Source organism: Schistocerca nitens, chromosome 11 (assembly GCF_023898315.1).
Source record: "Schistocerca nitens isolate TAMUIC-IGC-003100 chromosome 11, iqSchNite1.1, whole genome shotgun sequence".
Taxonomy (NCBI): domain Eukaryota; kingdom Metazoa; phylum Arthropoda; class Insecta; order Orthoptera; family Acrididae; genus Schistocerca; species Schistocerca nitens.
Window position 1 is genome coordinate 139976328 of NC_064624.1, and position 21567 is coordinate 139997894.

Below are 21567 nucleotides of genomic sequence, written 5' to 3' on the forward strand. Positions count from 1 at the left end.
CAGGCCGACCTCGTCTGATGACTGACAAGAGACTGCCGAAAGTTGAAGAGGGTCGTGATGTGTAACAGGCAGACATCTATCCAGACCATCACACAGCAATTCCAAACTGCATCAGGATCCACTGCAAGTACTATGACAGGCTGGAGATGAGAAAACTTGGATTTCATGGTCGAGCGGCTGCTCATAAGCTACACATCACGCTGGTCAATGCCAAATCACGCCTCGCCTGATGTAAGAAGCGTAAACATTGGAGGATTCAACAGTGGAAAAATGGAGTGACGAATCACGGCACACAATGTGGCGATCCGATGGCAGGGTGTGGGTATGGCGAATACTCGGTGAACGTCATCTCCCAGCAGGGAATATCGCATAACAAACGGAGAGTTAGGATCCTCCACCGACAAATTGGTAAATTTTGGTGTTGCTTAAAGTAGTTTTTGGTAACTGTTTCGAAGTTCAGGGTAAAAAAGCGTCTACGGAATGTGAGTGCCCACGAAATGTGTTGTGGGTCATGTGCGGTTCGAGTAATATGGAACTCCTGATACGTCTAGACACGACTCGGACAGGTGACACGTACGTAAGCATCATGTCTGATCACCTGCATCCATACATGTCCATTCCGACGGACTTGGGCAATTCCAGCAGGACAATGCGACACCCCATACGTCCAGAATTGCTACAGAGTGGCTCCAGGGGCCACAAGACTCCTCAGGGCTGAACATTATTGAGCATATCTGGGATGCCTTGCAAGACCACATCACCACCCTGTCGTTCTCTTACGGATTTATGGAAAGCCTGCAGGATTCATGGAGTAAATACCCTCTAGTAATACTTCATAGGTGTCATGTATAATTTTGGTATGTGAATTTTTGGTATCTGAACCGATTGTGAGCGAGAAGCGATGTAAGCTATATCGCACCTTTGAGCTGCGCAAGGGCGCAGGGGAGCAGTCGAAGTTTAGCTGTGTTTGAGTAAAGCAGACAATGTTCATCTCTCGTAGCGAGTCGAGTCGAAGTTCAACTGTGTTGGTAAATACACTACTGGGCATTAAAATTGCTACACCACGAAGATGACGTGCTACAGACGCGAAATTTAACCGACAGGAAGATGATGCTCTGATATGCAAAGGATTAGCTTTTCAGAGCATTCACACAAGGTTGGCACCGGTGATGACACCTACAACGTGCTGACACGAGGAAAGTTTCCAATCGATTTCTCATACACAAACAGCAGTTGACCGGCGTTGCCTGGTGAAACGTTGTTGTGATGCCTCGTGAAAGGACGAGAAATGCGTACCATCACGTTTCCGACTTTGATAAAGGTCGGATTGTAGCCTATCGCGATTGCGGTTTATCGTATCTCGACATTGCTGCTCGCGTTGGTCGAGATCCAATGACTGTTAGCAGAAAATGGAATCGGTGGGTTCAGGAGGGTAATACGGAACGCCGTCCTGGATCCCAATGGCCTCGTATCACTAGCAGTCGAGATGACAGGCATCTTATCCGCACGGCTATAACGGATCGTGCAGCCACGTCTCGATCCCGGAGTCAACAGGTGGGGACGTTTGTAAGACAACAACCATCTGCACGAACAGTTCGACGACGTTTGCAGCAGCACGGAGATCACGGCTGCGGTTACCCTTGACCTTGCATCACAGACAGGAGCGCCTGCGATGGTGTACTCCATGACGAACCTGGGTGCACGAATGGCAAAACGTCATTGTTTCGGACGAATCCAGGTTCTGTTTACAGCATCATGATGGTCGCATCCGTGTTTGGCGACATCGCGGTGAACGCACATTGGAAGCGTGTATTCGTCATCGCCATTCGCATTGACGGCACTTTGAACAGTGGACGTTACATTTCAGATGTGTTACGACCTGTGGCTCTACCCTTCATTCGATCCCTGCGAAACCCTACATTTTAGCAGGATAATGCACGACCGCATGTTGCAGGTCCTGTACGAGCCTTTCTGGATACAGAAAATGTTCGACTGCTGCACTGGCCAGCACATTCTCCGGACTTCTCACCAATTGATAACGTATGGTCAATGGTGGCCGAGCAACTGGCTCGTCACAATACCCCAGTCACTACTCTTGATGAACTGTGGTATCGTGTTGAAGCTGCACGGGCAGCTGTACCTGTACACGCCATCCGAGCTCTGTTTGACTCAATGCCCTGGCGTATTGAGGCCGTTATTACGGCGAGAGGTGGTTGTTGTGAGTACTGATTTCTCAGGATCTATGCACCCAAATTGCGTGAAAATGAAATCACATGTCAGTTCTAGTATAATATATTTGTCCAATGAATAGCATCTGCATTTCTTCTGTGTGTGGCAATTTTAATGGCCAGTAGTGTATGACAGGCGGCACTGAAATGGCAATGAGTTGCGCTATACACGCCTGGCGGAAGAAACGCGTACTACACTAGCTCCGCCCACGGCAATGTTATTCAGACTTTTTTTTTTGGGTACCCACCCCTCGCGTACGTACACAGAGAACCAGTTAGAACCGCGCCTTAAGACGAGTACTTATGGTGATACTGTTCAAAAAGTGGTATTTTCCCATTTCCCATTATATCTCTTAATAATAGTCGCGCGTTAGGGTGTCATATGCAGAGAAGGCTCCACATTCCAAACTGCCGGGATGACATCCAGAAAATTATTTCAAGTATTTTCAAGTATTTTGGGTAAAAGCAAAGAGATGGGAATCCAACAAAAAGAAAAATAAGCGATAAGCTAGAAAAGAGAAAATGTTTGTCCCTACACATTGAACAGACTGATGGCATACAAGTGGGTGAAATGTCATAAACCCGCGCGGTCTGGGGAGTCTTGTCACGGCCGCGCAGCTCCACCCGTCGGAGGTTCGAGTCCTCCCTCGAGCATGGGTGTGTGTGACGTCCTTAGCGTAAGTTAGTTTAAGTTGGATTAATTAGTTTATAAGCTCAGGGACCGATGACCTCAGAAGTTTGGCCCCATAAGACCTTACCACAGATTTCCAAATTTCTCAATAATACTTGATCTCTCCTGAATAATTTGATGCATCATTTGTCCATTGATACCGATTGAAAGTATAGTTTCATTATTTCAAAGTTAATAGCGCAGATGTAAAAAGACATCCAGTCATTCTGCACTGACTTCCTTGAGTATCTGTATCTCCAGAACTATTCCGTCTAGAATGCTGTGGTTTTCAGCCATTTATTCCTTGAATTCATGTTAATGTTCGTGTTAAAAGGTTGGATGCAGTGTGTAAACAGTAATGGCGTATTGCCCAGGCATTTTGTGGAGACTGTAAATGGTAAAGGAAGACTTACAGACAAAAACATTGATTGACTCCAGCAATATTATGGAATGACAATAAGAACGATACACATGACCTACAAGAGATGAAACGAGCAGTGTGGGCTACATTCTTCCACAAATCTTCCACTGATCATGCACCTATACATGGTCTTTGTCCACCTGGTGCTGATTCATGGTGCAAGTACCGCAAAGGTCAGGGAGCGGGTACAGAGGAACAATTTAGGCACAAAAATAGCATACCATCCGCAGTGATGGAAGCTATTAAACCGCGATAGAACATCCTGACCTCCTTTTCAAATGTCTCTATGGCCAAATGCAAAACCCGAATGAGTCATCTAATAACGTCAGCCTCGTGATGACTGGGTGTTGTGTGATGTCCTTAGGTTAGTTAGGTTTAAGTAGTTCTAAGTTCTAGGGGACTGATGACCACAGATGTTAAGGCCAATAGTGCTCAGAGCCATTTGAACCATTTTTTTAATAACGTCATTTTGACACGCATAAAAAAAAGTCTTTGTAGCAATAAAAATTCTATGCTTGAGTGTTTTTGACGCTATGATAATGATTAATGATCATAATAAAGGAAGAATTAGGGTACTAGAGCAACATCGTATCGCTCCAGGAGCCAACACACTGCAAGTCTTCCAGCGAATGGATCGATTTAGGTTCATTGAAGCCCAGCGTGCGGCCGATTTAGGTTCATTGAAGCCCAGCGTGCGGCAGAGGAAATTACTAAAGAAGCAAGAGGCAGGAAAAGAAAGAAGTTTTTAGGTCTGCAGGATGATCAAGTACACGGTCCAGATAATGCTGATTATGGGCCTGGATGTTTCTCGGAGTTGGCATGGGTCCATGTGTGCGGTAATATCAAATGAAACGTTTAAGCTTGACTTCCTGAAAATGCCTTTTTTTGAAATATTTGACCCGTTATCTCAGGAACTATTACAGATACGAGGGGCGTTTGAAAAGTCCGTGCAAAAATAAAAACGTGATTGGGTAAACCTTTTTCATTTTTCGACATAGGCTCCTTTTAGACTTCGTCCAACGCTGTTCTAATTTGTTGATCCCTTCCGAATAATAGGAATTGTCCAAGTCTGCAAAATAGCTATTAGATCCTGCAATCACCTCCTCATTTGAATAAAATCTTTGTGCCGCAAGCCATTTCTTCAAATTCGGGAACAAATAGTAGTCCGAGGGAGTCAAGTCTGGAGAATAGGAGGGGGATGTGAAACGAGTTGGAATCCTGTTTCCATTAATTTTTTAACCACAACTGCTGAGGTGTGTGCTGGTGCATCGTCGTGATGGAAAAGGACTTTTTTGCGGTCCAGTCGCCGGCGTTTTTCTCGCAGCTCGGTTTTCAAATGGTCCAATACCGATGCGTAATATGCACCTATAATAGTTTTACCCTTTTCAAGATAGTCTATGAGCATTATCCCTTACAAATCCCAAAAGACAGTCGCTCTTCGCCTTTTTTGGTGCAGATTCTCCCTTGGTAATCCATTGTTTAGATTGATGTTTGGTTTCAGGAGAATAGTAATGTATCCATATTTCATCCAAAATGACGAAACGACGCTTAAAGCCCTGCCGATTCTTCTTGAACAGCTGCAAACCATCCTTGCAACTCTTCACACGATTCCGTTTGTGGTCAAGCGTGAGCAATCGCGAAACCCATCTTGCGGATAGCTTTCTCATGTCCAAATGTTTATGCAAAATATTATGTACCAGTACATTAGAGATGGCCACAGCACTAGCAATCTCACGCACCTTAACTCTTCTGTCATCCACCAGCATATAACGGATTTTATCAATGATTTATGGAGTCGTAACCTCCACAGGGCGTCCAGAAATTTCAGCATCACTTGTGGCCATATGGCCACTGCGAAAAATTTGAAACCACTTATAAACTGTTCTAAACGTAGGTACAGAGTCACCGTAATGTTTATCAAGCTTCTCTTTAGTCTCCTGAGGCGTTTTGCCTTTCATAAAGTAACGTTTAATCACCACACGAAATTCTTTTTCGTCCATTTTTTGACAATCACTCGACTTCCTTAATTCACACGAAGGCCAAACGCAAAGAAATGGACCAATAGAGCTGAAACTTGGTGTGCCTTCTTTCCAAAGATGCTACTAGCTAAACATGACCTCGATACGCGCCGGTGGTGCCATCTCTCGGACTTTGCACGGACTTTTCAAACGCCTCTCGTACGTATATCTAATTTTACACTATGTTACTTCTTAGCATACTGCTGCTGCACCACCAAAACATCTCTACTTGTAATAGTTTTTACATAGAGAAGGAACAGTTGACATTTTTAAAAAAAATTTCAACATAATTTTTGAAAAATCATAACTAACTGATTATTTGTCTGTGTATTCTGATCCTGGTTCAGAAATCACAAAAGGAGTGAAATTATACACTACTGGCCATAAAAGATGACAGGCATCTCATCCGCATGGCTGTAGTGCATCGTACAGCCACGTCTCGATCCCTGAGTCAACAGATGGGGACGTTTGCAAGACAACAACCATCTACACGAACAGTTTGACGACGTTTGCAGCAGCACGGACTATCAGCTCGGAGACCGTGGCTGCGGTTACCCTTGAGGCTGCATCAGACAGGAGCGCCTGCGATGGTGTACTCGACGACGAACCTGGGTGCACGAATGTCAAAACGTCATTTTTTCGGATGAATCCAGGTTCAATTCACTGCATCACGATGGTCGCATCAGTGTTTGGCGACATCGCGCTGAACGCACATTGGAAGCGTGTATTCGTCGTCGCCATACTGGCGTATCACCCGACGTGATGGGATGGGGTGCCATTGGTTACACGTCTCGGTCACCTCTTGTTCACATCGACGGCATTCTGAACAGTGGACGTTACATTTCAGATGTGTAACGACCCGTGGCTCTACCCGTCATTCGATCCCTGCGAAACCCTACATTTCAGCAGGATAATGCACGACCGCATGTTGCAGGTCCTGTACGGGCCTTTCTGGATACAGAAAATGTTCGACTGCTGCCCTGGCCAGCAGATTGTCCAGATCTCTCACCAATTGAAAACGTGTGGTCAATGGTGGCCGAGCAACTGGCTCGTCACAATACGCCAGTCACTACTCTTAATGAACTGTGGTATCGTGTTGAAGCTGCATGGGCAGCTGTACCTGCACACGCCATCCGAGCTCTGTTTGACTCAATGCCCAGGCGTATCGAGGCCGTTATTACGGCGAGAGGTGGTTGTTCTGTGTACTGATTTCTCAGGATCTATGTACCCAAATTGCGTGAAAATGTAATCACATGTCAGTTCTAGTATAATATATTTGTCCAATGAATACCCGTTTATCATGTGCATTTGTTCTTGGTGTAGCAATTCTAACGGGCAGTTGTGGCTCAAATGGCTCTGAGTACTATGGGACTCAACTGCAGTGGTCATCAGTCCCCTAGAACTTAGAACTACTTAAACCTAACTAACCTAAGGACATCACACACATCCATGCCCGAGGCAGGATTCGAACCTGCGACCGTAGCAGTCGCACGGTTCCGGACTGCGCGCCTAGAACCGCGAGACCACCGCGGCCGGCGCAGTTGTGTACTTCCTAAAAATTTCAGATCTCTATCAAAGGTTCTGAGATAATGGGTCATCAAGATTGCAAATTTAACAGTGTAGGTATAGGACGTGCGTACTCCCCTTAGGTTGAAGGCATTCCAGCAGCTAATGAAGAACCTCTGCCGTGCCCGTACACTGGCCGGACGGGACCCGTGAAAGTGTGACCGCAAAGAAAGCGATCGGCCGCATAATAGCTGCGGGTAGCGTTTCCAATCAGACGAGCGACGGCTGTCCCCGTACCGGACGGAGCAAGAAGTCAGCGTGACGGAAAGGCAGGTACGTGATGCAGCTGGGCGGTCTCACAGCCTCGGCTAGTCAGCCGGCACGCCGGAAACGCGCCTCAAGCGACGGAGCAGGAACACCGGCGAGGAAAAACCACGACACGCTTTCTACCAGCGTCGCTACTCACTTGTACCAAACGGATTCGCAGTGTCACCCCTTGCCTTCTTCAGGTCCATTTTTCCAAGCGACGCTACAAGAATGAGTTGCATTTTTTTCACGTTGGCACGGAAGTAACGTGGTGATGTTGTCAACGTGAAAGTTGAAAGTCCTTGACTATTTTAAACACGGTCATTCTGGAGCCGGTATCGCCTTACAGGCACTAATCTACGGTTGGGTTCTAGGGAGGGGAGCATCGGTTGGACTGAGATGGGGCCACACTTTCTTAGTTTGTCACCCCTCCCCTCCCCCTGCCCAAAATATAATCGCTATCATTCCAGTTTTCACATTCCACAATTGCCTAGCATTTACATGTTTTCATATATTCATAATAACCAGTAACCCTCTACAGGGTGTTACAAAAAGGTACGGCCAAACTTTCAGGAAACATTCCTCACACACAAAGAAAGAAAATATGTTATGTGGAGATGTGTCCGGAAACGCTTACTTTCCATGTTAGAGCTCATTTTATTACTTCTCTTCAAATCACATTAATCATGGAATGGAAACACACAGCAACAGAGCGTACCAGCGTAAGTGTTGTAATTTAGAATTTTGTTCATCAGTTTCAGCAACTGTTTTAGAAGAATACCGATGTGAAGAACACTAGTTGCATTAAAACTGTTCTTTTTTTTTTCTTTATACGCATTTGAAGTGCTACTTCTTCACATCGCAAATCTTGTTATTCTATTCATATCGACACCCTCCCCTCCCCCTCCCCAGTGCCAGTGCAATCGGAGTTGTTCTTTTGTGCCACATATACGTGCTTCACACAATCAAAGAGAAAGACTGGACGACAAAAGCTCAAAAAGTAGTAAGATTCCTACACACAGTGAAAGAGAAATTATGCTCTACTTCCATTTCAAAAGAACAATTTCAAATATTTACCGAAAATTGCGCAAAGAATATAAAGTAGAATAAATATATCGTAACTAGATATTGCCATTTCGATATCCATATATCGACATATTAGTGATACGTATATCGCCAGTAAATATCGACATATTTTGGAAAATGTATGGATATATCGATGTTTTACCAACAGCCCTGGTGTCCAGAATGAGAGTTTCACTCTGCAGCGGAGTGTGCGCTGATAGGAAACTTTCTGGCAGATTAAAACTGTGTGCCGGACCGAGATACGAACTCGGGACCTTTGCCTTTCGCGGTCAAGTGCTCTACCGCCTGGTTACCCAAACACGACTCACGCCCCGTCCTCACAGCTTCACTTCTGCCAGTACCTGGCAGGTAGCTCAGTTGGTAGAGCACTTGCCCGCGATAGCCAAAGGTCCCGAGTTCGAGTCTCGGTCCGGCACACAGTTTTAATCTGCCAGAAAGTTTCAGCCCTAGTATGTAAGGCAATCCAGTACTGGAGAGCAGTATTGGAGGGCAGCGTGGAGGGTAAAAATCGTAGAGGGAGACCAACAGATGGGTACACTAAGCAGATTCAGAAGGATGTAGGTTGCAGTAGGTACTGGGAGAAGCCGGCCGAAGTGGCCGTGCGGTTAAAGGCGCTGCAGTCTGGAACCGCAAGACCGCTACGGTCGCAGGTTCGAATCCTGCCTCGGGCATGGATGTTTGTGATGTCCTTAGGTTAGTTAGGTTTAACTAGTTCTAAGTTCTAGGGGACTAATGACCTCAGCAGTTGAGTCCCATAGTGCTCAGAGCGATTTGAACCATTTTGTACTGGGAGATGAAGAAGCTTGCACAGGATAGAGTAGCATGGAGAGCTGCATCAAACCAGTCTCAGGACTGAAGACCACAACAACAACAACAACATGTAAGGCAATACTCTACTATCTGCTACACTCTCTCTTGTGTAGTCTGCTGGAGAATATTGCGCATCTGTGTGGGAAAATAGTGCCCACACAACGAACACTTGTGTACAGCTCAATGAGGCCACGTGAGCTATCACTGGTACTGTCAGATCTACTCCCAGTCAGTGGCCGCCAGTCTTAGCTAATATTGCTCCGCTAGATCTGAGGAGGAAAAGCGATTACGCTAAACTTGCCCAAAAAGATTACTTCTCATAAGAGCTTTCCTTTGTACGCTGCCCCAGAAGATCCACCAACAACTTGTGTCAAATCACGCTACCACGCTGGGTTAATTTAGAATAGTGGTTTCCGACATGCGGTTAATTACCCCCTGATGGGTAAATGCAATTTCCTGAGGGGTAAAAACTAAATGATTCGGTTCTCTTTCAGTCACGAAACTAAATTGTTTTCAAAAGATCATTAGTATTTTTACAATTTAGTAAGACTGTAATACTGATTATGTAAGTTACCAATAATAACTTTTTCTCAATTAGTAGCATTAATGCCACGGAGGTTACATGTTCCCCGTATAGTCCAACCACTTCACACAAGTGGTGTGCATTGTTCTGTACATCTCCTCCCGAACAGGCCATGAAGGCATAACGGTACCGACCGGCCGCCGTGTCATCCTCTGATCACAGGCGTCACTGGATGCTGATATGGAGGGTCACGTGGTCAGCACACCGCTCTCCCGGCCGTATGTCAGTTTACGAGACCGGAGCCGCTACTTCTCAGTCAAGTAGCTCCTCAGTTTGCCTCACAAGGGCTGAGTGCAGCCCACTTGCCAACAGCGCTCGGCAGGCCGGACGGTCACCCATCCGAGTGCTAGCCCAGCCCGACAGCGCTTAACTTCGGTGATCTGACGGGAACCGGTGTTACCACTGCGGCAAGGCCGTTGGCTTGTTCTGCGCATCGGTGATGATAAAAGTGAGACACACACGTAACAAATGCTAAATATCTCAAAAGAAGTCTTCTCCAAGTTGTAGATAGTACCTGCAGTACAATCCACATATTGTGATTCTTGAGTTTCTCCCGGCGTATTTGACAATCAAAATACCCACGGGTGTACTGCCGGTCTACAGTGTCCAACGGGCACAATATTTCAGCGATCATACATGTCGCCATCATCAGGTGAACTGACGGACTGAGCTCCTGTGAACGTGCCGGCACGGAGATCCGTACGCTATGGCTGCTCAGAGGGAACTGGGTTCGGTCGCTGATGCTGCTCTCATCTTTTACTTTCCCCTCTTTGGGGAAAAGTGAGGGGGAGTTTGTAGCCTTTCGGATTTTACTCCCCTGTGAACGTGTGTGTGTGATTTTTCTAGAGTTTTTTGGTGTATGTGATATGTGATGATTGTTCTGTCTGTGTCTGGTACTTGCCTGAGGTAGGCGAGATGATTGGTGTTATATGGGAGGGAACAAGATTAAGGGATTGGATGTTGAGATTTTCTCTTCGACTTAATCGTCATGGGGCGCTTGTGCTTGTCGCGGGACATGTCATACCGACCTAGGGAGTGGATGAGGGCGTTTCCTGATCTGGAAGAACCTTCATAGAAAGCCCTTGCCAGATCTTGGAAACACTCTCTCAGGAGTGGGATTTCAGCTGCGGCGTGCAGGTCATCTATGGGGAATCCAAGGGGTAAATGCAATGCCCTCCTGAGGACGCGGTTCTGGAGCCTCTGGAGTTTGTCCAGGTGCTGCTTCGCCGCGTATCCCCAGACAGGGCACGCATATTCCATTACAGGCCGGATCAGGGCCTTGTACACGTTTACTGCTACTGGGCAGGGAAGAGAGCTGGTTGAGTTCAGGATTGGGTATAGGATGGACATTCTGGCGCAGACCTTCCTGTGGACCTCGTCTATGTGGGGTTTCCACGTAAGACGAGAGTCCAAGGTTACGCCAAGGTACTTGGCGGTTCTGCGCCAGGGGAAGATGGAGGGGGGGACGCTGGGAGGTTCGCGCCTTCCGAGCTTGCGGGTAATCAGCATAGCCTGCGTCTTTTCAGAGTTCATGGTGATGCGCCAGCGACGGGCCCAGGTTTCTGAGTCGTCTAAAACCCTTTGTAGCCTACGAATGACCAGGTCCTTGTTCGCATTTCTCGTGTAGAAGGCTGTATCGTCTGCGTACTGTGCAGTGTGCACCAGGGGGGCCGTTGGAGTGTCCGCAGTGTACAGACTGTACAAAACGGGCCCCAGGACCGATCCCTGTGGCACCCCAGCACGAATACGCCTTTTGGTGTAGGTGGCAGTTTCTACTTTGACAGAGAATGTCCGGGTTCGGTCGCGGCGGCGGCCGATTTAAATACCCTCCGCCCGCGGCGCGCTCCCTCCGCTGTCCGCGCCCCACGCCACGGTCGCGCGGTGGAACAGATTGCGACGGCGTTTGAGATGACGTCGGTGTGATGGTTCTGTCCGCCGTGGTCGTCACAACTATACGTTTGAACGATTTACTCTCGATTAACTCAATCGCTGTTTCCCAAGCCTTGCTAAAATTATAGCCACAGTCACGGTTTATGAGGTCGTCATTGGTGCGAATTTCGATGGCCTCTCTAACAACGCTGTCCCAGTATCTCGACGTCTGTACCAGAATCCTCGTGCGTTCATACTCCATAGCGTCATTTTCCGATTTTGTCGGAGGGTACTAGTTAATGTTTCACGCAGGGGTAGTAATTTAAGAAAGCTTGGGAACTCCTGATTCAGAAAAATATAGGTTCTTTTGACGTCATATGCAAATGGCGACAACGTTGGAACGAACATCCACCCAACAACGCTCACCTAGTAGTCGAATTAAATCAGATCATGCTGAGGGAATTAGGTTAGGAAATGAGACACTTAAAGTAGTAACTGAATTTTGCTATTTGGTCAACAAAATAACTGATGATGGTCGAAGTAGAGAGCATATAAAATATAGGCTGGCCGTGGCAAGGAGAGCATATCTGAAGAAGAGAAATTTGTTAACATTAAGTATGGTTTCAAGTGTCAGGAAGTCTTTTGTGAAAGTATTTGTATGGAGTGTAGCCATGTACGGAAATAAAACGTGGACGATAAATAGTTTGGACAAGAAGAGAATAGCTTTCGAAATGTGGTGCTACAGAAGAATGCTGAAGATTAGATGAGTCGACCACATAACTACACTCCTGGAAATGGAAAAAAGAACACATTGACACCGGTGTGTCAGACCCACCATACTTGCTCCGGACACTGCGAGAGGGCTGTACAAGCAATGATCACACGCACGGCACAGCGGACACACCAGGAACCACGGTGTTGGCCGTCGAATGGCGCTAGCTGCGCAGCATTTGTGCACCGCCGCCGTCAGTGTCAGCCAGTTTGCCGTGGCATACGGAGCTCCATCGCAGTCTTTAACACTGGTAGCATGCCGCGACAGCGTGGACGTGAACCGTATGTGCAGTTGACGGACTTTGAGCGAGGGCGTATAGTGGGCATGCGGGAGGCCGGGTGGACGTACCGCCGAATTGCTCAACACGTGGGGCGTGAGGTCTCCACAGTACATCGATGTTGTCGCCAGTGGTCGGCGGAAGGTGCACGTGCCCGTCGACCTGGGACCGGACCGCAGCGACGCACGGATGCACGCCAAGACCGTAGGATCCTACGCAGTGCCGTAGGGGACCGCACCGCCACTTCCCAGCAAATTAGGGACACTGTTGCTCCTGGGGTATCGGCGAGGACCATTCGCAACCGTCTCCATGAAGCTGGGCTACGGTCCCGCACACCGTTAGGCCGTCTTCCGCTCACGCCCCAACATCGTGCAGCCCGCCTCCAGTGGTGTCGCGACAGGCGTGAATGGAGGGACGAATGGAGACGTGTCGTCTTCAGCGATGAGAGTCGCTTCTGCCTTGGTGCCAATGATGGTCGTATGCGTGTTTGGCGCCGTGCAGGTGAGCGCCACAATCAGGACTGCATACGACCGAGGCACACAGGGCCAACACCCGGCATCATGGTGTGGGGAGCGATCTCCTACACTGGCCGTACACCACTGGTGATCGTCGAGGGGACACTGAATAGTGCACGGTACATCCAAACCGTCATCGAACCCATCGTTCTACCATTCCTAGACCGGCAAGGGAACTTGCTGTTCCAACAGGACAATGCACGTCGGCATGTATCCCGTGCCACCCAACGTGCTCTAGAAGGTGTAAGTCAACTACCTTGGCCAGCAAGATCTCCGGATCTGTCCCCCATTGAGCATGTTTGGGACTGGATGAAGCGTCGTCTCACGCGGTCTGCACGTCCAGCACGAACGCTGGTCCAACTGAGGCGCCAGGTGGAAATGGCATGGCAAGCCGTTCCACAGGACTACATCCAGCATCTCTACGATCGTCTCCATGGGAGAATAGCAGCCTGCATTGCTGCGAAAGGTGGATATACACTGTACTAGTGCCGACATTGTGCATGCTCTGTTGCCTGTGTCTATGTGCCTGTGGTTCTGTCAGTGTGATCATGTGATGTATCTGACCCCAGGAATGTGTCAATAAAGTTTCCCCTTCCTGGGACAATGAATTCACGGTGTTCTTATTTCAATTTCCAGGAGTATAGGTACTGAATAGAATTGGGGAGAAGATGAATTTGTGGCACAACTTGACTAGAAGAAGGGATCGGTTGGTAGGACATATTCTTAGGCATCAATGGATCACCAATTTATTATTGGGGGGCAGCGTGGAGCGTAAAAATCGTAGAGGGAGACCAAGAGATGAATACACTAAGCAGATTCAGAAGGATGTGGGTTGCAGTAAGTACTCAGAGACGAAGAGGGTTGCACGGGATAGAGTAGCATGGAGAGCTGGATCAAAGCATTGATTGGACTGAAGACCACCACAACAACAACAACAACGTCTCACTTTTGTCATCAGTAATGTATGGCACATAGCACAACATATGTGTGTAATGGGTGGACTATGTGAGGAACCTGTGATCACGCGATTAATGCTACTGATTAGGAAAATAATTATTGATAGTTTATATGAACAAATTAGTCTTACAAAATTGCGATAATAGTAATGATCTTTTGAAAATAATGTAGTTTCGTGACTGACACGGAATAGAATCATTTAGTTTTTACCCCTCAGAAAATTTCATTCTGCCTCTCAGAGAGTTAATTACTCCCAGGTTAGGAACCACTGTTCTACAACGTCTGCACCCCGTTTATCATAAGAATAAACCTGATGTAAAGAAACACAAACGCGATGACTGGTCAGAAGCCGTAGCACACGTACACTGGTGTTGTTACGCTCTTGGAAGTAGGTCCTTCTTATGTATTAGACATCTTATTACTATGTTACGTTAAATGAAACTTATAGATTTTATCATTTTTTGCGAATAATGCACGTCTTCTTGTTTTTAATTACACATTTCACAGCCGCGCGGTTAGAAGCACCATGTCACGGATTGCGCGGCCCCTCCCGCCGGAGGTTCGAGTCCTCCCTCGGGCATGGCTGTGTGTGTTGTTCTTAGCATAGTTTAAGTTAGTTTTAAGTGGTGTGTAAGTCTAGGGACCGATGACCTCAGCAGTTTGGTCCCTTAGGAATTCACACACATTTGAACATTTTTGAGGCCGGCCGGTGTGGCCGAGCGGTTCTAGGCGCTTCAGTCTGGAACCGCGCGAACGCTACGGTAGCAGGTTCGAATCCTGCCCCGGGCATGGATGTGTGTGATGTCCTTAGGTTAGTTAGGTTTAAGTCTAGGGGACTGATGACCTCAGATCGTAAGTCGCATAGTGCTTAGAGACAGAGCCAATGTTTTTGAACATATTTCACGCGAAATTCCTGTTCTCATTTCAAATATAAATTGTCAATCATCGATATTTTATGAAAGACTGTTCATAACGGTTGCTTAAATTAAGAAAACGTAATTTTTAAGGTAAAAATGAAAAACCAAGTACTCTTTATTTGGACTATGTACAGGGTGTTTCAAAAATGACCGGTATATTTGAAACGGCAATAAAAACTAAACGAGCAGCGATAGAAATACACCGTTTGTTGCAATATGCTTGGGACAACAGTACATTTTCAGGCAGACAAACTTTCGAAATTACAGTAGTTACAATTTTCAACAACAGATGGCGCTGCGGTCTGGGAAACTCTATAGTACGATATTTTCCACATATCCACCATGCGTAGCAATAATATGGCGTAGTCTCTGAATGAAATTACCCGAAACCTTTGACAACGTGTCTGGCGGAATGGCTTCACATGCAGATGAGATGTACTGCTTCAGCTGTTCAATTGTTTCTGGATTCTGGCGGTACACCTGGTCTTTCAAGTGTCCCCACAGAAAGAAGTCACAGGGGTTCATGTCTGGCGAATAGGGAGGCCAATCCACGCCGCCTCCTGTATGTTTCGGATAGCCCAAAGCAATCACACGATCATCGAAATATTCATTCAGGAAATTAAAGACGTCGGCCGTGCGATGTGGCCGGGCACCATCTTGCATAAACCACGAGGTGTTCGCAGTGTCGTCTAAGGCAGTTTGTACCGCCACAAATTCACGAAGAATGTCCAGATAGCGTGATGCAATAATCGTTTCGGATCTGAAAAATGGGCCAATGATTCCTTTGGAAGAAATGGCGGCCCAGACCAGTACTTTTTGAGGATGCAGGGACGATGGGACTGCAACATGGGGCTTTTCGGTTCCCCATATGCGCCAGTTCTGTTTATTGACGAAGCCGTCTAGGTAAAAATAAGCTTCGTGAGTAAACCAGATGCTGCCCACATGCATATCGCCGTCATCAATCCTGTGCACTATATCGTTAGCGAATGTCTCTCGTGCAGCAATGGTAGCGGCGCTGAGGGGTTGCCGCGTTTGAATTTTGTACGGATAGAGGTGTAAACTCTGGCGCATGAGACGATACGTGGACGTTGGCGTCACTTGGACCGCAGCTGCAACACGGCGAACGGAAACCCGAGGCCGCTGTCGGATCACCTGCTGCACTAGCTGCGCGTTGCCCTCTGTGGTTGCCGTACGCGGTCGCCCTACCTTTCCAGCACGTTCATCCGTCACGTTCCCAGTCCGTTGAAATTTTTCAAACAGATCCTTTATTGTATCGCTTTTCGGTCCTTTGGTTACATTAAACCTCCGTTGAAAACTTCGTCTTGTTGCAACAACACTGTGTTCTAGGCGGTGGAATTCCAACACCAGAAAAATCCTCTGTTCTAAGGAATAAACCATGTTGTCTACAGCACACTTGCACGTTGTGAACAGCACACGCTTACAGCAGAAAGACGACGTACAGAATGGCGCACCCACAGACTGCGTTGTCTTCTATATCTTTCACATCACTTGCAGCGCCATCTGTTGTTAAAATTGTAACTACTGTAATTTCGAAAGTTTGTCCGCCTGAAAATGTACTGTTGTCCCAAGCATATTACAACAAACGGTGTATTTCTATCGCTGCTCGTTTCGTTTTTATTGCCGTTTCAAATATACCGGTCATTTTTGAAACACCCTGTAGATATGTGTCGTAGAAACATGAAAAACAATCGTGTTCACAGCATCGAGCAAACCATACAAATGCTGCATTTTTATATTTGCACAATTTGAACCCAACAGAACTGATCTGGAGCCAAGTGAAGAGATTAGTCGCGAGAAATAACAAGACTGTTCACCTGCCAGACGCACTAGCACTAACGTTCGCACATTTTTCACGTCACAGCCGAACGTTGGCGGCATATAGAAAGACACGTCATAAACGAAGAGGAGAAAATGCAGCGGCTGGGTGGCTTCGTGCCGGCCGCTGTGGCCGAGAGGTTCTAGGCGCTTCAGTCCGGAACCGCGCTGCTGCTACGGTCGCAGGTTCGAATCCTGTCTCGGGCATGGATGTGTGTGATGTTCTTAGGTTAGTTAGGTTTAAGTAGTTCTAAGTTATAGGGGACTGATGACCACAGATGTTAAGTCCCATTTGGTGGCTTCGTGGATTCTGGTGTTGATCGACTCGTTATCAACGTAGCAGATGGCAGTTCCTGTACTGAAATGTATTTCTCGGATTCGAATAAGCAATTCAAATGGCTCTGAGCACTATGGGACTTAACATCTATGGTCATCAGTCCCCTAGAACTACTTAAACCTAACTAACCTAAGGACAGCACACAACACCCAGTCATCACGAGACAGAGAAAATCCCTGACCCCGCCGGGAATCGAACCCGGGAACCCGGGCGTGGGAAGCGAGAACGCTACCGCACGACCACGAGCTGCGGACTCGAATAAGCAAGCAGCTAAGAGATTAACACACGACTGATCGTAATTAATACTGTCAGTGGCTTCAGTATTCAACAGTACGGTGAAATCCCTGCAGTATGCTTTTGCATCACACATAGCTCGATCAGAAAAAATACCCCGTGTTTAAGTTAGGAATTTTCATCACTCTTGCTTCTAATTAGAATACTATGTGAGGTGACAACGAGAGCATTTTACGCTTTTCGTCTGGCCACCCGAGAAGCGTGCTGTTGTTTCTCCGAATATTAATTCAAAAAACTGTTGTCTCGCATTATCAAAAAAAGGTTCAAATGGCTCTAAGCTCTATGGGACTTAACATCTGAGGTCATCAGTCCCCCAGAACTTAGAACTACTTACACCTAACTAACCTAAGGACATATATCTAAAAAGAAAGATGATGAGACTTACCAAACAAAAGCGCTGGCAGGTCGATACACACACAAAAAAACACAAATATACACACAAAATTCTAGCTTTCGCAACCAACGGTTGCTTCGTCAGGAAAGAGGGAAGGAGAGGGAAAGATGAAAGGATGTGGGTTTTAAGGGAGAGGGTAAGGAGTCATTCCAATCCCGGGAGCGGAAAGACTTACCTTAGGGGGAAAAACCCACATCCTTTCATCTTTCCCTCTCCTTCCCTCTTTCCTGACGAAGCAACCGTTGGTTGCGAAAGCTAGAATTTTGTGTGTATATTTGTGTTTTTTTGTGTGTGTATCGACCTGCCAGCGCTTTTGTTTGGTAAGTCTCATCATCTTTCTTTTTAGATATATTTTTTCCACGTGGAATGTTTCCCTCTGTTATATTCATAACCTAAGGACATCACACACATCCGTGCTCGAGGCAGGATTCGAACCTGCGACCACAGCGGTCGAGCGGTTCCGGACTGAAGCGCCTATAAACGCTCGGCCACACGGCCGGCCCGCATTATCACACAGCATAAAACGTATCCTTATGATCGTACTTGGCTGTACTTCTCACAACTCGGCTTCCGATCCACATGGAACGAAAACCAATGACATTCAAGCAAACGCGGAAGAATACGTGGCGTAATGTTTACACGCGGTTTATTCTTATGTTGAACGAAGCATAGAAGTGTGTAAAATTAATTGTGAAACACCCTGTATATTCCGGTAGCGATAAATAACCTTACACGCGGAAGATGACAAAGTGGGTCTGGTACCGCAAAGCGGAACTACCAGGTGGAAGCCGGCAGCGCGGGTAATGGGTGTTTATTGCCCTACGGTACTCCCGCGCTCAGCAATTATTATTATATTTTATCTCAAAGACACAACGGTACCATCAGAGAACCGCGTAGCGGTGCCAGAGGGATACCGCACGCCGCTTCACGAGCGGTTTGCCGCCGCCGCCGCTTTACAACGCCCAGCTGGCGGAAACAGCTTTTTGCTACTTGTCGTGAGGGGGAGGGGGGGGAGGAGGAGGATCCGTCTGGAGAGGGGCGAGGAAGTAAGCGCAGCGCAGCTCAAAAAGAATCATCCCGCCCACTGTGCAGCTAACTGCTGCTACCGCCAACTCACAATACTGTTGTTCCGGGCGTCGGCACTTTTAAACGTTGGCTGAAGCCATAGAGTAAATATCAGACATTTTAACGGTGTGCGGACATTTGCTACGGTTTTATCAGCTCCGAAGGGTTGGCTCCCTTGTCTCCCCCTCCGCCTCATCGCTTACTGAGCCTTTCCGCTCGTTTACTTAACATAGGACCAAATCTCTTTGGATTTTCCGCCACATTTCTAGAGAGAGTTTCGTTGTCGAAACTATTAAATGCATCCCGCATTGACATCCGCACCAAATTTCGAGCCTCGGAAAAACTTCGCCAATCTTGATTTTGCGTTCGTCTAAATTATACTTGCCTTTTTCGGTGCTCCTGCAGTAGCTTTCTGTCATGTTTTGTGTACCATGGGGAATAAGTCCGTCTCTTATTATTTGGTATGAATCTCTCGAGTTGAGGAGGAGGAGATTAGTGTTTAACGTCCCGTCGACAACGAGGTCATTGGAGACGGAGCGCAAGCTCGGGTTAGGGAAGGATGGGGAAGGAAATCGGCCGTGCCCTTTGAAAGGAACCATCCCGGCATTTGCCTGAAAGGATTTAGGGAAATCACGGAAAACCTAAATCAGGATGGCCGGAGACGGGATTTAACCGTCGTCCTCCCGAATGCGAGTCCAGTGTGCTAACCACTGCGCCACCTCGCTCGGTGAATCTCTCGAGTGCTGTTGATGGTATTTCTTTGAACATATCTTCAATTACATAGTTTGGAAGGATTGGAGACTGTCTCTTAGAAAGACGTCAACCGAATTTTTGGTTGCTTTTATAACTAGATAGCCGGCCGAAGTGGCCGTGCGGTTCTAGGCGCTGCAGTCTGGAACCGCGAGACCGCTACGGTCGCAGGTTCGAAGAATCCTGCCTCGGGCATGAATGTGTGTGATGTCCTTAGGTTAGTTAGGTTTAACTAGTTCTAAGTTATAGGGGACTAATGACCTCAGAAGTTGAGTCCCATAGTCCTCAGAGCCATTTGAACCATTTTATAACTACATATATTTCGCGTTTAGTTTTGGTGAATTTCTTTGTTACGGAATTGAGACTCGCTACGACTGTGTGTTCACTACTCCCTAGATCAAGTGTGTTTTCGTAACCATTTACAATTTGAATGGCCTCGTGAACTAACTGTTCAAAATAATTTTAAGGAAAGCATTTAGAACAATTAGAGAAGTTGTTTTCTATCTACAGTAGGGTCAGAAGATGTATTTTTCTTAACCCATTAAGTCCCAAATTAATTTTTTTAAGTTGAATTTTTATTCCTTAATTATAATGTACATAGTGTATGAACCACAATAAGTATAAAAATAGCCAAAGAATATTTATTCATGCTCATATAATGGCCGTCCTCAAAATAGGACGCTGGGATCTAACAGTATCGTATAGCATGCTAAACTGTACTCAACTCTTTAACTATTTATTTCTTGTGAAATGGTACAAAACACTTCACACACAGTGTTACATGGCATTTAACACAATATGTTTTGTGTTTCCCGTTGCATTTAGCTCTTACACATCTTTGCATGCTTCTTTTGTCAATCATATGACCAGTTCCATCAAACCTGATGTCTGGTATCACTCTCAACTGACTTGATGGGTATTCCATTGGACGTCCAATATTCGGTCTTCCAGTGTCCAATTTCAGATATATAACATGACGTCTGAAATCCAGTAAATCCAGTGCATTTTTCCCATGTACTAGTCTGTAGAAGAGACAGGCATTTATGAGGGCCATTTCCAGCATACGTGTAAATAGGACCCAGTACCATTTTTTCCCTCTAATTACCGTCGCATATTTTCCAACTAACCAGTCGTGGTCAACACCTCCCATGTACGCGTTATACGACTTCAAAACGGCAGGTTGTTGCACTTGTGTCTTCTTACTTGCTTGTCTACTGTACCGCGTAGCTGCTCCCAGAGGTCCAACTTTGTCAAAATTTGTACCAATTGTAACGCATCTGTTGTCGTGGCCATCGAACAAATAAGACTTCACCATTCCTGTCGAACTGGTAGTCGTAGTTTCCTCGAACTGTCTTTTTCAGTTCGTTGCTGCTCAGTAGTGGACAGTCACCAACTCGATTCTCTCTGACAGTCCCAGTTGCTCGAAAACACAAATTTCTCAGATGAATCAGAAGATCTCTACTGGTGAAGAAATTGTCAAAGTACGCACAATGATTCTCGGGTGTCTCAATGTAGTCCAGCATGTTTAGGACTACTCTTGATCCCAATAGTAGGTCATCCCTTGCAGTATCTTCTGGATCCTTTCCACAGTATAAATCAAATTTGAAACAGTAGCCACTTGCTCCACAAAGAGACCACAACTTATAGCCAAATCTAATAGGCGCCGGCCGCGGTGGTCTGGCGGTTCTAGGCGCTCAGTCCGGAGCTGCGCGACTGCTAAGGTCGCAGGTTCGAATCCTGCCTCGGACAGGGATGTGTGTGATGTCCTTAGGTTCGTTAGGTTTAAGTAGTTCTAAGTTCTAGGGGACTGATGACCACTGATGTTAAGTCCCATAGTGCTCAGAGCCATTTGAACCATTTGAATCTAATGGGCTTGCCTCGGATAAACTGTTTCAGCCCACTTTCATCCATAGTATTTGACTATCATTTCGTCAATTGACAAATTTTCCTCAAATA

General features: G+C 46.6%; 1 protein-coding gene and 1 pseudogene across 1 annotated transcript in view; both read right to left on the minus strand.

Annotated features, from left to right (window-relative positions):
• LOC126213518 (procollagen-lysine,2-oxoglutarate 5-dioxygenase) overlaps positions 1 to 21567 on the minus strand; it is a 516340-nt gene that overhangs the window by 387246 nt on the left and 107527 nt on the right. The gene's annotated exons all lie outside the window — the stretch shown is intronic.
• Positions 9932 to 10049, minus strand: LOC126213987 (5S ribosomal RNA; annotated as a pseudogene).